Here is a 15,199-nt window from a genome sequence, read left to right on the forward strand (position 1 = left end):
CTACAAAAGAGTATATACCTATAAGAAAAGACTATCAAGGTCCTTAAACATCAGAAAGTGGCACAAAACAGTAAGAGCTTAAGTTGATAGTCTTGTTGGGAACCAATCGTACAGAAGCATGTATATCAAAATTCATCTTGATTGGATGCGAGGTTGGACAGAAATTACAACCGCTTTCACCAACACCAAAGAACGAAATTTGATATACACGTCCTTCACTTAGAAAAGATTGGAATCGGTAAATAGGAGTCTTCCTAACCGAAGCGTGAATCTTACAACCTTGAAATTCAATAAATAGAGAACATAAGAGATTTACCAACCATTAAAAAAAAACTTAAAACATGGTGATTATGTAAAAAAGTGTTATACCTTGTCATCCATAAGAATCATGTCCATGGAAAATGGAAGCTTCAAACCATATAAGCACGGACTTAGCCATAAATGGTTCACCTTTGCAACAATAGTCAAGTTCTCATTTGAGGCATCGATGGTGGCGAGATTGTCGATTGCCATCAGGAAAAAGACTATTCCAAAGCTATTAGATGCTGGAAAATGAAAGGAATGATGAAGGTGAAGAATAGCATAAGGTGATTTATATAGATGAGTTAGAATTATGGTTAATGATGACTGCAGGTTAAAAAAGGAAGGAGAATATTTGATGAAAATTAATAATGTAATTTATTTTGTACGATATTTGAAATTGTAATTATTACCTTTTTTCCAAATCAAGATTGTTTCTCAAAGATGAAAGGAATTTGAGATTGTGATTATTTTTTATTTATAGTCAGAATTATTGGAGGCAGCCTTAACAGGCAATTACCGAATCTAACAATCCTTGCTTTCTATTTAATTATTTTTAATTTTCCAAATAAAGTTCATTGCTTAAATTATGGAAGGAAATTAGTGCATTTAAAAAACGCCCATAAATTAGTCAGTTTAAAAAAAAACGACAATAAGTTAGTGAGTTAAAAAAAATTTAGTTCGCTAAATGTAAGGAACGAAATTAATGTATAAAACAGTCAACGAAATTAAGACTACTAATTGTTAAAATCATCCCAATGTAATTAATTTTGTAAGGAATTTGAAATTGTGATTATAATTTATGCTCCAAATTCAGGCTTAACATTTCTCAAAGATGGAAGAAATTTGAAATTATCATTATTTTTATTTATAGTCAGAATTATTGTAACATCCTTAACTGAGCCAATTACCCTCGCAGTCCCGTCCGGCCGAGACTTGAGAGGAAGATGGAGGCTATGGCGGAGAGGAACAGGAAACGCCCTCGCCTCCAAGCGGAACGGATGAGGCGCACCTCTTGGTCCTCCGAGGAGGGTTCATCGTCAGGGAAGTCCTCTTCCTCGGATGCACTCACCGAGGAAGCACCGGATGACAATGAAGAAGAGCCCTAGGTTCACAGGTAAATTGCAGATGCGTTCTTGGAAGAGATAACTTTTTTGTAATAGTTTAGCTTATCAACTAGACTTTATTGGACCTGAGCTAACTAAATATTGTAATTACGTTAACCTTCTGGTTTAAATTGAGCGGGTGACAAATGCTAAACCCTCCTGCAAGGAATTGTTTTAAATGAAGCATTGTCTTTCTCTTTCTGGTGTTTTAAAATCGTTTCATAATGTTTTAACAGTTTATAGAGAGGCCAAGGAAAGGTGTGACGAGTCTTTTACTTGTTCAAATCAATTATTTAGTTTTGTGTTGTCTTTGACAAATGCTAAATAAAATCAATCATTTAGTTTTGTGTTGTCCAGCAAATCCGTTATTTTCGTTTCTGGCATAACGGCGTTCGCGGCCGCGATCGCGATTATCGCGGTGGCCGCTATGTAGCGGCAGAGCTATAGCGGGTCGCGGCCGCTATAGCCGCTATTTGACAACACTGGTGCATTGTCAACACCATAATACGAAGACATTGTTGTGAATGCAACATTGATGTCTGAGGGGCTAACAGTTCAGGTTGGTCCTGCAAATGCTGATGGCGGAAATGCCAATGCTATTCTGAATGGTGTTGAGGTTTTGAAGATAAGCAACTCTGTGGACAGTTTGGATGGAGAATTCGGTGTTGATGGAAGAAAAGCCAGTGGCTCCCACGGTTGCAGCCGTTGGATTCGCCATGATGTTTAGAGCATTTGTTGGTCTTGGTGCCATAGTGATCAAGGGGCACAAGAGGCTACAAGATTGGCAAAAGAGAAACAGCTTCTCTTCGTGGTTGCTTCCTCTACATGCTGGTGACACAAGCTTCATGAGCAGCAAGACCTCAATGGGGAAAGCAACATCTACTCCTCATCAATGGGGTTAGGAAGGCTTTTCACCTTTGCAGAAATCACAGAAGCAACAAAGAACTTTGACTCCAAGAACATCATTGGTGTTGGTGGGTTGGTAATGTGTACTTGGGTGTGATTGATGAGGGGACTCAAGTGGAAGTGAAAAGAGGAAATCCACAATCAGAACAAGGAATCAATGAGTTCCAAACTGATATTCAAATGCTGTCTAAACTCAGACGCAAGCACTTGGTGTCATTGATTAGTTACTGTGATGAGATGATTTTGGTTTATGAGTACATGCCTAATGGTCACTTAAGAGACCGTCTTTATGGAAAGGACATGCCTGCCTTGTCCTGGAAGCAAAGATTAGATATCTGCATTGGTGCGGCGCGTGGTCTTCATTACCTTCACACTGGAACAGCACAAGGAATCATCCACCGCGACGTGAAGACCACAAACATTCTCCTAGATGAGAATTTCACAGCCAAAATTTCTGACTTTGGGTTTCAAAGGATGCACCAATGGGCAGGGTCATGTGAGCACTGCAGTGAAAGGTAGCTTTGGTTATCTTGACACTGAGTACTTCAGGAGGCAGCAATTGACTGAGAAATCAGATGTGCACTCATATGGAGTGGTGCTGTTAGAAGCTTAATGTGCAAGGCCAGCAATTAACCCTCAGCTTCCAAGAGAGCAAGTGAATTTGGCTGATTGGGCTATGCAATGAAAGAGAAAAGGGCTTCTTGACAAGATCATTGACCCTCTTCTTGTTGGTTCCATTAACCCTGAGTCTATGACGAAGTTTGCTGTGGCTGCTGAGAAGTGTTTGGCTGATAATGGAGTTGATAGGCCTCCAATGGGAGATGTTCTGTGGAACTTGGAGTATGCATTGCAGCTTCAAGAGGCTTTCACACAAGGTAAAGCTGAAGATGAGATCAAATCCTCTGCAGCTTTTCCTACTTCACCTGTTCCTACTCCTACCACACCTTCTGATGAACATCCACTTCCACCTGCTTCACCTTCTCCTGCTCCTGCTGTTGTTCCTGAAGTGAATAATAACAATGCGGCTCCAGCTCAAGTTCCTGCTTTCGATGACCATTCTGGAACTCCAATGTTTGCACAGTTCAACAACCTTAATGGAAGGTGAAAGCTATGAATTGGTGGAACTTTCACCAGAACTGATATAAATTTGATCATGTGGTGGGGGTGTTATAGTTGGTTTCTGAAGGTCTGTGGCAAAAAAAATTCTGTATTATGATTTGTGATGTTTCTCTACTAGGTACTCTTGGTATCCTGAGTGTCTTTCTGTATTGTGTGTGGCATAATATTTTTCACGGTAGCAAACTTTTGGATAAGATATGTACCGAGATTAACGTGCTGGGTGTGATATGTGCATTCAGTACTATTAATCATATGATGTTATTTAATTGGTTTGTAGTACGTTGTATGTAACATTTAGAGAGTAATTTTAAAAGCAAGTTCAAAGAACATGGCGAGTGATAGTCTGTTTGGATGCACATTTGAATCCCTTTAATCACTTCTTCTCCGACGTGAAAGACTACCTGTTAAAACCAATTAGTCCAAAAGCTTAAGCTGCTAGGTAAATTCACATGAATAATTTTATATTATATTTTTAACACGCTCCCTCACGTCAAAACTCACTAGGGCTTAAAGCATGGATCATGCACCAGCATACTCAGGGTCGTGTATTGAGGCAATTGTCTTATGCCTCTCAATTGTCTTAGGCCCCCAAAAATAGTATTTATATAATCTATAATACATGTCAATAATTGCAATGTGGGAACGGGGAAGTGCAACTTTAGAAGTTACTAGTATTGATGATACCACGCCATGCACGAATGAAATAAGAGTAATTTGTATATCACTTATATAAGTTACATTCAAATTCATTTTTTTTTCTTTCTAATTTGTTATGTTTTGAATTAATACAGCAAAGCCATTTTAATCTTCTAGATGTAAATACGAAAACATAAAATACAAATTTTTTGAGTTAATTTCGAAATCAATTCTTTAAAACTATTTGATATCAATTTTTTAAGGCATATTTGATATCCTTTTGAACCTAATATATTACATTCAACTTTTTTTATTTTGTTATATAAAAAATAACTATAATTATTAAAAAAAGACTTTGTCAAGATATATCTTAATGGTAGAAAAGTTACAATTGACTTTTATTAATTATTTAATTTCATTAAAAACAATTAAATGTTAAACTAGTACAATAGTTATTTTCGAAAAGTAACAATTGATTTTTTTTTAATTATTCTAATGTCATATATAACTATTAAATGAAATGCTAATATATTAATAATTTTTAAAAATATGTAATTATTTAATATTTAAATTACTAAAAAATCAGAAAATATAAATATGACATCATTTTCCTACTAATTATAATATGAGAGAGAAAACTTATGAAGAAAGACATATAATGAGAGGGTGACACTTGTTGAAGTTGCAACTTTTTAATTTCAGAAATAGTATACAGTATAAGATTAGTTTTTTTTTATAAGTCAAACAATATATTGAAATGAAGTACAAAGAGTACTTCAACCCAATCTATACACTTTATAAAAGAACAACCTTATCTGAAACCATTAGACAAGGTTGCACTCCCAGGTTCACTCTTCTCCCACCCCCTCACCAAATGACAAGTGTCACACCCACAACAATTCATAGAATTTTATTAAATGCAAAAATTTCTCCTATGATTTGCTTTTGTTATCCCCCACTATTTATATATTACATTACCATTTACTATAAATGATTATGATCCTTTCAAATAATCTGCACAATTACTAAAAACAAGAATTCTAGCCATTTGAATCAACCTTCTCATATCAAAAGGTATTTTTTCCTATTTTCTATTCAATTGACCTGTTAGATCTGAATTGTTTTCGTTAACTATTACCGAGTTATTGTCTTTTTCAATTGCATTTGATGTTTACCAACCAGATGTATTTTTCAATCGACCGTTTCATATCATTCGAACTTTTATCACCTTTATGCTGCAAATTTTTAGTTTCATGTGATTTATCATATGTTAGATTCTAACCATTTTTTCTTTGGATGATGCAGCATTACTACATTAGACAGGAAAGGGATATCCGACTAAAATTCAACAAACTATAACTTAGAACTAGGAGTTAGTTCCTCATACTTGTGAATCTAGAGCTGAATATAGTTCCCCAATTTGTGAATGTTAGTTTAGGGAAGAACTTGTGATTGAAAGGGTAGTATACCCTACTTATTATATGTGTGTGTTAGATGTTGACCCTTGCTTGTTTGTTGTTTGTTGTTTGGGGTGCTTAACGCCTAGACAACGAGCATGCGTGTGATCAGTCGAGATACGATCTTATACCTGCTTGATGTGGACGACGATAAGGCTTAGGACATTGACCGTGTAATTGATGGTTCAGCTATGGGATCGACGAGAGCAGAAGATGTGAGACGATGTGATGCGAGCGTGGGATGAGGCCTTGGAGGCACGTGGATTATGATTCGGGTATTGAGTTTGATAATTGAGTCGGTTCTTGGGGGTGAGTCGAGTTTGTTTATAGGGTTCGAACCTATCCTCGAGACCATCTTCTTGAGTTGGCTCAAGGGCGGTCAAACACTAGTTTAATAATTATGTTTTAATTCGAAATAACCATTGTACGCTTTCGATGCTTTATTAATAAAATGAAATTATTCAGTCCATTTGCTCATGTTATTACTTCTTTATTGTTAAGCTATGTTTTAATTTTTTTTATTTAGGCTAAAATTCACTCATGTTTTTGAAAAGGTTACTAAAGTGACCCTCAAGAAATCGGGGCGTTATAGTTTCATTGCAGAAAAATCAGATACATTTGAAGTCTTTAGAGAACTTAGTCAACAACTTAAAATAGAGAAATGTTATGGGATTGTAAGGATTTGAAGTGATCATGGGAAGAAATTTGAGAACAGAAAATTTGCAGAGTACTCTATTAATGAAGGCATCAAACATGAGTTTTTAACACCAATTACTCCTCAACAGAATGGTGTGGTTGAGAGTAAGAACAGAACCTTGCTAGAATCTGCTAGAGTTATGCTACATGCAAAGAGGGTTCCTTATCATTTATGGGCTGAAGCTATAAACACTGCTTGCTACATACACAATCGTGTGACCATTCGTTTAGGTACTGATTCTACTCTATATGAGTTGTGGAAATGAAAGAAGTCAACTGTCAAATGCTTTCATGTCTTTTGAAGCAAGTGTTACATTCTAACAGACCGTGAGCAGGGAAGGAAATTGGATCCTGCGAGTGATGAGAGAATATTTCTGGGATAATCAATCAATAGCAAAGCATACATGGTATACAACTCTCGCACCAAGACCCCGATGGAGTCTATAAATGTTGTTATTGATGATAATGTAAGTGATATGAAAGAAGATGTTGTAGATGAAGATGACAATATACCTCAGTCAGTTGATGCTAGACCAAATGCCTCAGACATCTGGTCCAAAACTGCATCTGAAGATGAGAGTGAGTGTAACGCCCCAATTTCTCAACTGAGGAATCACATTAAGTAACCTAACAAAGTCTAAGGACTATTCTGCAATCCCTAAAATTCAAGGGTATTTTTTTTAAAAGACTAAATACCATAGGGTTGGAAACATTTCATAACTTTATTTAAATAACCTGTTTCCCGACATAATAATATACATAACATAGAGTAGTTCACAACACCATAAACGGGGTTCCAAAATAAGTACGCTCACTTAGACAAGTGGCGAAAATAAGATTTAAACAACAGAGTTTTCAGATGGAGGAAGAAACTCAGACATAGTCCACAAAAGGGAGAAGCAAACTGCTTCATCCACCTTTACTCGACCGCCCACAGTCACGGTCTCCAACTCGAACAGCTAAGCTTCAGCGGAAGGCTCTCCATCGCCTAATAGCGTTAAGCGCCCAAACAACAAATAGCAAATAGAAAAGGGTTACCTCCATGCAATTACCACATATAAAAGAGAAAAACTTGTTATTCAAATCTAATTCATGCCATGGTAAGTAAGCTACCAATTTAATTCAGGATAGATGACAACTCACCCTATCGATCATGAAATCGAATCATATATCTAACAGAATTAAGCATATCAGCAAAATCAACGATATGGTTTTAAAACAGATACCAACAAAACTCAACAACATAAACTAACTCAGGAATCAATAACTTAACAGCATAGGTTAATTCAGATAACAATAACTTCAACAACATAACATCAAATCAGATATCAACAATCCTTAACAATATAACGACAAATCAGATATCAATAATCCTCAACAATATAACATCAAATAAGATATCATCAATCCTCAACAATATAACAACAAATCAGATATCAATGATCCTCAACAATATAACATCAAATCAGATATCGACAATCCTCAACAATATCAATCAAACAATGACGTCTCGCAAGACGGGACAGTCCTGTGAAAATATCCACTCCATTGTCACTAAGTAACGCCTCGAAGGACGGGATAGTCATGTGAAAATATCCACTCCACTACCACTTGATAACGTCTCGAAGGACGGGACAGTCATGTGAAAACATCCACTCCACTGCCACTTGATAACGTCTCGCAAGACGGGATAGTCATGTGAATACATTCACTCCACTACCACTAAGTAACGCCTCGAAAGACGGGATAGTCATGTGAAAATATCCACTCCACTATCACTTGATAACGCCCCGAAAGACGGGACAATCCCGTGGGACAAACCCACCTCATCGCCACTTCAAGCAAACCAAAACATCTCATCCAATTCAGTGGTCACTCAAACAACAATCTCAAATTCAATAATCAAATCAACAAAATCACATGTTATTCATATTATCAACAAACATACGTCTCATCAAAATGCATACTAACTCAGCTCACTATTTCAACATAACAACAATCAAGGTATCAACAATAACCATGTCTTATCCACTAGAAAGCAGTAATGACAAAAACCAGTAAACGGCCGAAGCCTCTCAGAAAATGGAGACACACGTCTCAATAAGTTCACTCCGCCGAAGCCTTCAGAAAACATTTGGCACAAGCCTCAGAAATATTCAACATAAGCAAGCATACAACATTGCAAGCATACCAACATTTCAGTCAATTGCCAATCAAGTTTAAACAACTCCATCTCAAATGCAAGCAGTGCGATAAAAGCAGGCAAGACTCAAGGACACTCTAAAACTGAGTTACCCTTACCTTCGTGAGTAGAAGTTGTGCATGGAAGTTGCGAACCTAGAAAAAGGAGACACAATCATCAACACAAGCCTCACTAGGAGCAACAGGATCTAATAATACTAATCGAAATCGTAAAGAAAGCATTTAAAGCTTCAGAATTCCTATTTATGCACGGATTGACAACAGAACTTCGTTTACTAAAACGCGCATAACTTGAGCTACAGAACTCGGAATGACACGAAACCAAAGCCAAAATTTCGGCAATCGAAAGAGCTACGCTATAGCTCAGGCCATACATACCCAAAAATTATTTTTGGACACGGTACCCTAACAAACAGGTTTCGGCCATTTTAGAAAATAGGGTTTCCGAACTTTTTCTTCGATCTAAATCAATTCCTAGGTATTCTTAGGCGATATCTAGGCCAGGGAAACTCTTAGAAAAATTATCGGATCGAAAACTAGAACAGGGGTATTTTGGTCAAGATTTTTAGCTCGGAAACTCAAAATCGGAATTTCGAAAAATAAATTGGATGAGCGTGATCCTAACGACATTTATAACAACTAATCCTACTGACTCTAAGCTCAGACGAGAGTTTTTGATTCAAAAAGCGGAACCTCAGCATAAAATGGGTATTTTGAGCAGAATTGAAGCTCGTGGCAATTCGGCGAGATTCGGCGAAATGTAATCCGCTATAAGTATTCTTGGGTTAGTAGAGAATAAGTTTAGACACTGAAATCAAGTTATTTGGACAGTTTTACAAAAGCTCGAAACTTTGAGCACAGAAAAACATAGAGAAAACCGACAGAATTTACTATCAGAGGTAAGGAAAAGCATCAGTACCTCGAGGCCTACGTATAGCAACTGTCAGTGCGGCGATCAGTCAAGGATTGCAAAAAAGCTCTTCTCCCTCTTCTCCTCAAGCTCACCCACGGCCAAAGCATGGAAAAGATGAAGATATTTCAAATTTTGGCTATTTATAGATTGGTAAAAAACGCGGCAAAACAAATATTTTCCGATTCCGATTTTTCCTGTGCAATACTTCGTGAATTCTGAGTGGGTTTCCGATGTCAAGTTTCCAGAACTTGAATCAAGGTTTTGGAATAAATGAAACGATCCAAAAAGCGGTATGAAATAATTCAACCCGAAAAACTACTTTTTGCAGTGAATGTCAGATGCAGAAACTTCCTTATGAAGAAATATTGGAAACATCGAAAGAAATGGGTATATGCGTGTGGAATCTTCATTTGAAGCTTCGAATAGAAAAAGTCTTCATCGACAGTTTACTTTAAGGTTCTTGAGCTATCAGGGATTCAGTTTCGGCAAACTTCCGAGAATCGAAAATGATCATTCGTACGTTCCAGGGTTTCGTGTCGAAACACTTGTCGTGGAAAGGAATAAGATAAATTCTTACATTCCTCTGAATATTTTTGAATATCGTTTCTACAGTGCTTTAAGAGCAAATTAGCCCTTTACTAACGTTTTCGCCTTAAGGCGGAAGTGAATAGAACTCGTGCTATAAACTATATCGACTATAGTACTATTCTTAGTCATTTCCTGAACTTTCTTCCTCATTATACTAATCCGTACATCAAACATAGGTCGAGTTCCTCTCACGCTTAAACATAATCCTATGCGTGAGGTGGAAATTAATTAATTTGTTTTAATTCTAAAATCCTGGGTCTTACAGTGAGCACATGTCACCTAAGGAGAAGGTTCCATCAATCAGAATTCAGAAGATTCATCCTAAAGAAAATATTATAGGGAATCTGAATGAAGGGGTCACTACCAGATCTAGAGAAATCATTGGTAATGCCTGTTTTATCTCCAAAATTGAACTAAAGAACAATAAGGAAGCTTTAGCAGATGAGCATTGGATCCATGCAATGCAGGAAGAACTTTGACAATTCAAAAGGAATGAAGTATGGGATATAGTCCCAAGGCCAGATAGAGTAAATGTAATAGGTACCAAGTGGATCTTCAGAAATAAGTCATATGAGAATGGTACTGTAACAAGAAACAAGGTCAGATTAGTTGCTCAAGGGTACACTCAGATTGAAGGAATTGACTTTGATGAGACTCTTGCTCCTGTTGCCCGTTTGGAATCAATCAAATTATTGTAGGAAGTAGCATGTCTACTGAAGCTCAGATTATACCAGATGGATGTGAATAGTGCATTTTTGAATGGCTATCTGAATGAGGAGGTATATGGGGAACAACCAAAAGGCTTCATAGATCCAACATTTCCAGAACATGTGTACAAATTGAGAAAAGCTCTATATGGATTAAAGCAAACACCTAGGGTTTGGTATGAAAGGTTGACTGAATTTCTAACAAAAAAAGGATACAACAAAGGTGGGATAGACAAGACCTTATTTGTGAAGAATGACAGGGAAAATCTCATGATAGCTCAAATATATATGTAGATGACATTGTGTTTTGCGGGATGTCAGACCAGATGGTAGATCATTTTGTCCAACAAATGAAGTCAAAGTTGGAAATGAGCTTGGTTGGTGAATTAAACTAATTTTTGGGGCTGCAACTAAAGTAGATGGAAGATTCTATATTCATTTCACAAAGCAAGTATGCCAAAAAGTTGGTTAAAATTTTTGGACTTGAAGGTGTTTCTCATAAGAGAACTCCAGCAGCCACTCATATCAAACTGATCAAAGATGGCAATGGAGCTGATGTTGATCAAAGCTTATACAGAAGTATGATATGGAGTATCCTGTATCTTACTGCAAGTAGACCAGATATTGCCTTTGTAGAAGGGGTGTGTGCAAGGTATCAAGATGCACCTAAGGAAAACCATCTTATTCATGTGAAGAGAATCATCAAGTATATCAGTGGAACCATTGATTATGGGATCTTTTTGTAAGATCAAGTTTTGATCTAGTAGTACAACTCTATGTTTTGATGATTACAAGTTAACCTTTTGATATGAACAATTGTGGTACTCTAACGTGTTTCTCTGAGTGTGCTATTTACAGGCTCTGACCTCAACTCAATCTCACACAAATCAGAAGCACTGTGTATAAAGAGCAACCCAAGCAACGCTTTCGCATTCACCATGTTCAGTATGAACAGTGGAAAAGCTTCAGAAGTTCTGAAGTTATACAAACTCTGATGTGGACTCAGTCACTAGAAGTTCTGAAGATCCAGAAAGTCTGATAACCAAGAAACACTGAAGGCTCAGATATTCTGATGGTGTAGAAGACTCTGAAGATCTAGAAGCTGATTAGTGAAATTCTGTTGTCTAGAAGCAAGATACTCTGAAGACCATGTTCTTCCCTCTGAGTTCAGAATCAGAAGAAACAATGGTCAGAGGATCTGGGCTTTCCCTCTGACTCTGATCAACCGGCTTCACAAGTTCCAATATGAAGCATTCCCCTGATCAGAAGTCTCCTAGGTTTAAAGGTCAAGTCGCTATCCAAGTACAAAAGCAACTGTACCTTCCTGACGACCTACCTAACAGTCTCAGACACAGCAGAAGCTGGATTTTCCAGAACTGCCCTCCAACGGTAGCATTTCCCATGCAACGCTCAACCCTAATCCTTGGAGTATATAAAGAGGCTGAAGACTGAAAGAAACGACTAGAAGCATTCACATACGCGCAAGACAAACTTAAATTCTTCTAAGCTTTCTTTCATCTGAAATTCATTGAGTTTACTATTAGCTTTTTAGAAGCAAATCTCTTGTAAACAATTCTTTGAAAAACAGTTTGTTTAGTTCCTTTAGGAGATCAAGGCTGATCGGATCCTAGAGAAGACTAAGAGAGTGAATCTTAGTGTGAGCTAAGTCAGTGTAATTGTTAGTCACTTGTAGGTTTCAAGTGCAGTTGTAACTCTTACCTGATTAGTGGATTGCCTTCATTCTAAGAAGGAAGAAATCACCTTAACGGGTGGACTGGAGTAGCTTGAGTGATTTATCAAGTGAACCAGGATAAAATCCTTGTGTGCTTTTCTATCTCTTATCTTTAGCACTTAAGTTCTCGAAAGATTTGTCAAAATCTTTAAGGTGGAAGTTTTATACTGAAAACGTTATTCAAACCCCCCCTTTCTACCGTTTTTCATACCTTCAATTGGTATCAGAGCGCAAGTTCTGATTACCACACCTAACAGTGTTCAGTGATCCGGGCCGGTGTGAAAAACAATGGCTGCCACCACCAGTGAAACTCAAAGAGATGGTTACAATGCAAAGCCTCCTATGTTCGACGGTCAAAGGTTCGAATATTGGAAAGATAGACTGGAAAGTTTCTTTTTGGGTTTCGATGCAGATCTCTGGGATATTATTGTGGATGGCTACGAGCGTCCAGTTGATGCAGATGGCAAGAAGATCCCAAGGTCAAAGATGACTGCAGATCAAAAGAAGCTGTACTCACAACATCACAAAGCAAGAGCAATTCTTCTAAGTGCTATTTCCTATGAAGAGTACCAGAAGATTACAGATCGTGAGTTTGCGAAAGGCATTTTCGAATCTCTGAAGATGTCTCATGAAGGAAACAAGAAAGTCAAAGAATCAAAGGCATTGTCTTTGATCCAAAAGTATGAATCCTTCATCATGGAGCCAAATGAGTCCATTGAAGAAATGTTCTCCAGATTTCAGTTGCTTGTAGCTGGCATACGACCTCTCAACAAGAGCTACACAACAAAAGATCATGTCATAAGGGTCATCAGGTGTCTTCCTGAAAGTTGGATGCCTTTAGTGACTTCAATAGAGCTCACGAGAGACGTTGAGAATATGAGTTTAGAAGAACTCATCAGCATTTTGAAATGCCATGAGCTGAAGCGCTCAGAGATGCAAGATCTAAGGAAAAAGTCCATAGCCTTGAAATCTAAATCTGAAAAGGCTAAGGTTGAGAAGTCAAAAGCTCTTCAAGCTGAAGAAGAGGAATCTGAAGAAGCATCAGAAGATTCTGATGAAGATGAGCTGACTCTGATCTCCAAGAGACTCAATCGCATCTGGAAGCACAGGCAGAGCAAATACAAAGGCTCTGGAAAGGCAAAAGGAAAGTCTGAATCCTCAGGTCAGAAGAAGTCCTCACTTAAGGAAGTCACATGCTTTGAGTGCAAAGAATCAGGGATGCCTCTGATTGTAGAAATGAATCTAAGTATGAAAAGTCTTTTCAAAGATTCCTAGCTAAAAGCTTCAATGAGACATTCTTGTTTTGCCAGTGGATGCTCGCGTCACATGACGGGAGAAAGGCGTATGTTCCGAGAGCTGAAACTTAAGCCTGGAGGCGAAGTTGGCTTTGGAGGAAATGAAAAGGGTAAAATTGTTGGTACTGGTACTATTTGTGTAGATAGTAGTCCATGCATTGATAATGTGTTATTGGTAGACGGCTTAACACATAACTTATTGTCTATAAGTCAATTAGCTGACAAGGGTTATGATGTTATATTCAATCAAAAGTTGTCTCTGTTGGGCTGTAAGTCAAATCGATGGCTCTGTTCTGTTTAACAGCAAGAGGAAGAACAACATTTATAAGATCAGATTATCTGAGTTGGAGGCTCAGAATGTGAAGTGCCTTCTGTCTGTTAATGAAGAGCAGTGGGTATGGCATAGACGGTTAGGGCATGCCAGTATGAGAAAGATTTCTCAGCTGAGCAAGCTAAACCTTGTCAGGGGCTTACCCAATCTGAAGTTCGCTTCAGACGCTCTTTGTGAAGCATGTCAGAAAGGCAAATTCACAAAAGTCCCTTTCAAGGCAAAGAATGTTGTCTCAACCTCAAGGCCGTTAGAACTTCTGCATATCGACCTTTTTGGACCAGTGAAAACTGAGTCTATAGGTGGCAAGAGATATGGGATGGTTATCGTTGATGACTATAGCCGCTGGACATGGGTAAAGTTTCTAACCCGCAAGGATGAGTCTCATGCTGTGTTCTCTACCTTCATTGCTCAAGTGCAAAACGAGAAGGCTTGTAGGATTGTGCGTGTCAGAAGTGACCATGGTGGAGAGTTTGAGAATGACAAGTTTGAGAGTCTGTTTGATTCCTATGGAATTGCACATGATTTCTCTTGTCCCAGAACTCCTCAACAAAATGGTGTTGTTGAGAGGAAGAACAGAACTCTTCAGGAGATGGCTAGAACCATGCTCCAAGAAACTGGCATGGCTAAGCACTTTTGGGCAGAGGCAGTAAATACAGCATGTTACATTCAGAACAGAATCTCTGTGAGACCAATTCTGAATAAGACTCCTTATGAATTGTGGAAGAACATAAAACCCAACATTTCTTATTTTCATCCTTTTGGCTGTGTTTGTTATGTTCTCAATACTAAGGATAGATTGCATAAATTTGATGCTAAGTCTTCTAAATGTCTATTACTTGGTTATTCTGAGAGATCTAAAGGTTTTAGATTTTATAATACTGATGCTAAGACTATTGAAGAATCTATTCATGTTAGATTTGACGATAAGCTTGACTCTGACCAGTCAAAGCTAGCTGAAAAGTTTTCAGATTTAAGCATTAATGTTTCTGACAAAGGCAAAGCTCCAGAGGAAGTTGAGCCAGAGGAAGATGAACCAGAGGAAGAAGCTGGTCCCTCTAACTCACAAACTCTGAAGAAGAGCAGAATCACTGCAGCTCACCCTAAGGAATTGATTTTGGGCAACAAAGACGAACCAGTCAGAACCAGATCTGCCTTCAGACCCTCTGAAGAGACCTTGCTCAGTCTGAAAGGATTGGTGTCCTTAATTGAAC

General features: G+C 37.8%; 1 pseudogene; it reads left to right on the forward strand.

Moving 5' to 3' along the window:
- Positions 1-1,115: 1,115 nt before the first annotated feature.
- Positions 1,116-3,758, forward strand: LOC130749634 (probable receptor-like protein kinase At4g39110; annotated as a pseudogene).
- The last annotated feature ends 11,441 nt before the right edge of the window (positions 3,759-15,199 follow it).

This window comes from Lotus japonicus, chromosome 3 (genome assembly GCF_012489685.1).
Source record: "Lotus japonicus ecotype B-129 chromosome 3, LjGifu_v1.2".
Taxonomy (NCBI): domain Eukaryota; kingdom Viridiplantae; phylum Streptophyta; class Magnoliopsida; order Fabales; family Fabaceae; genus Lotus; species Lotus japonicus.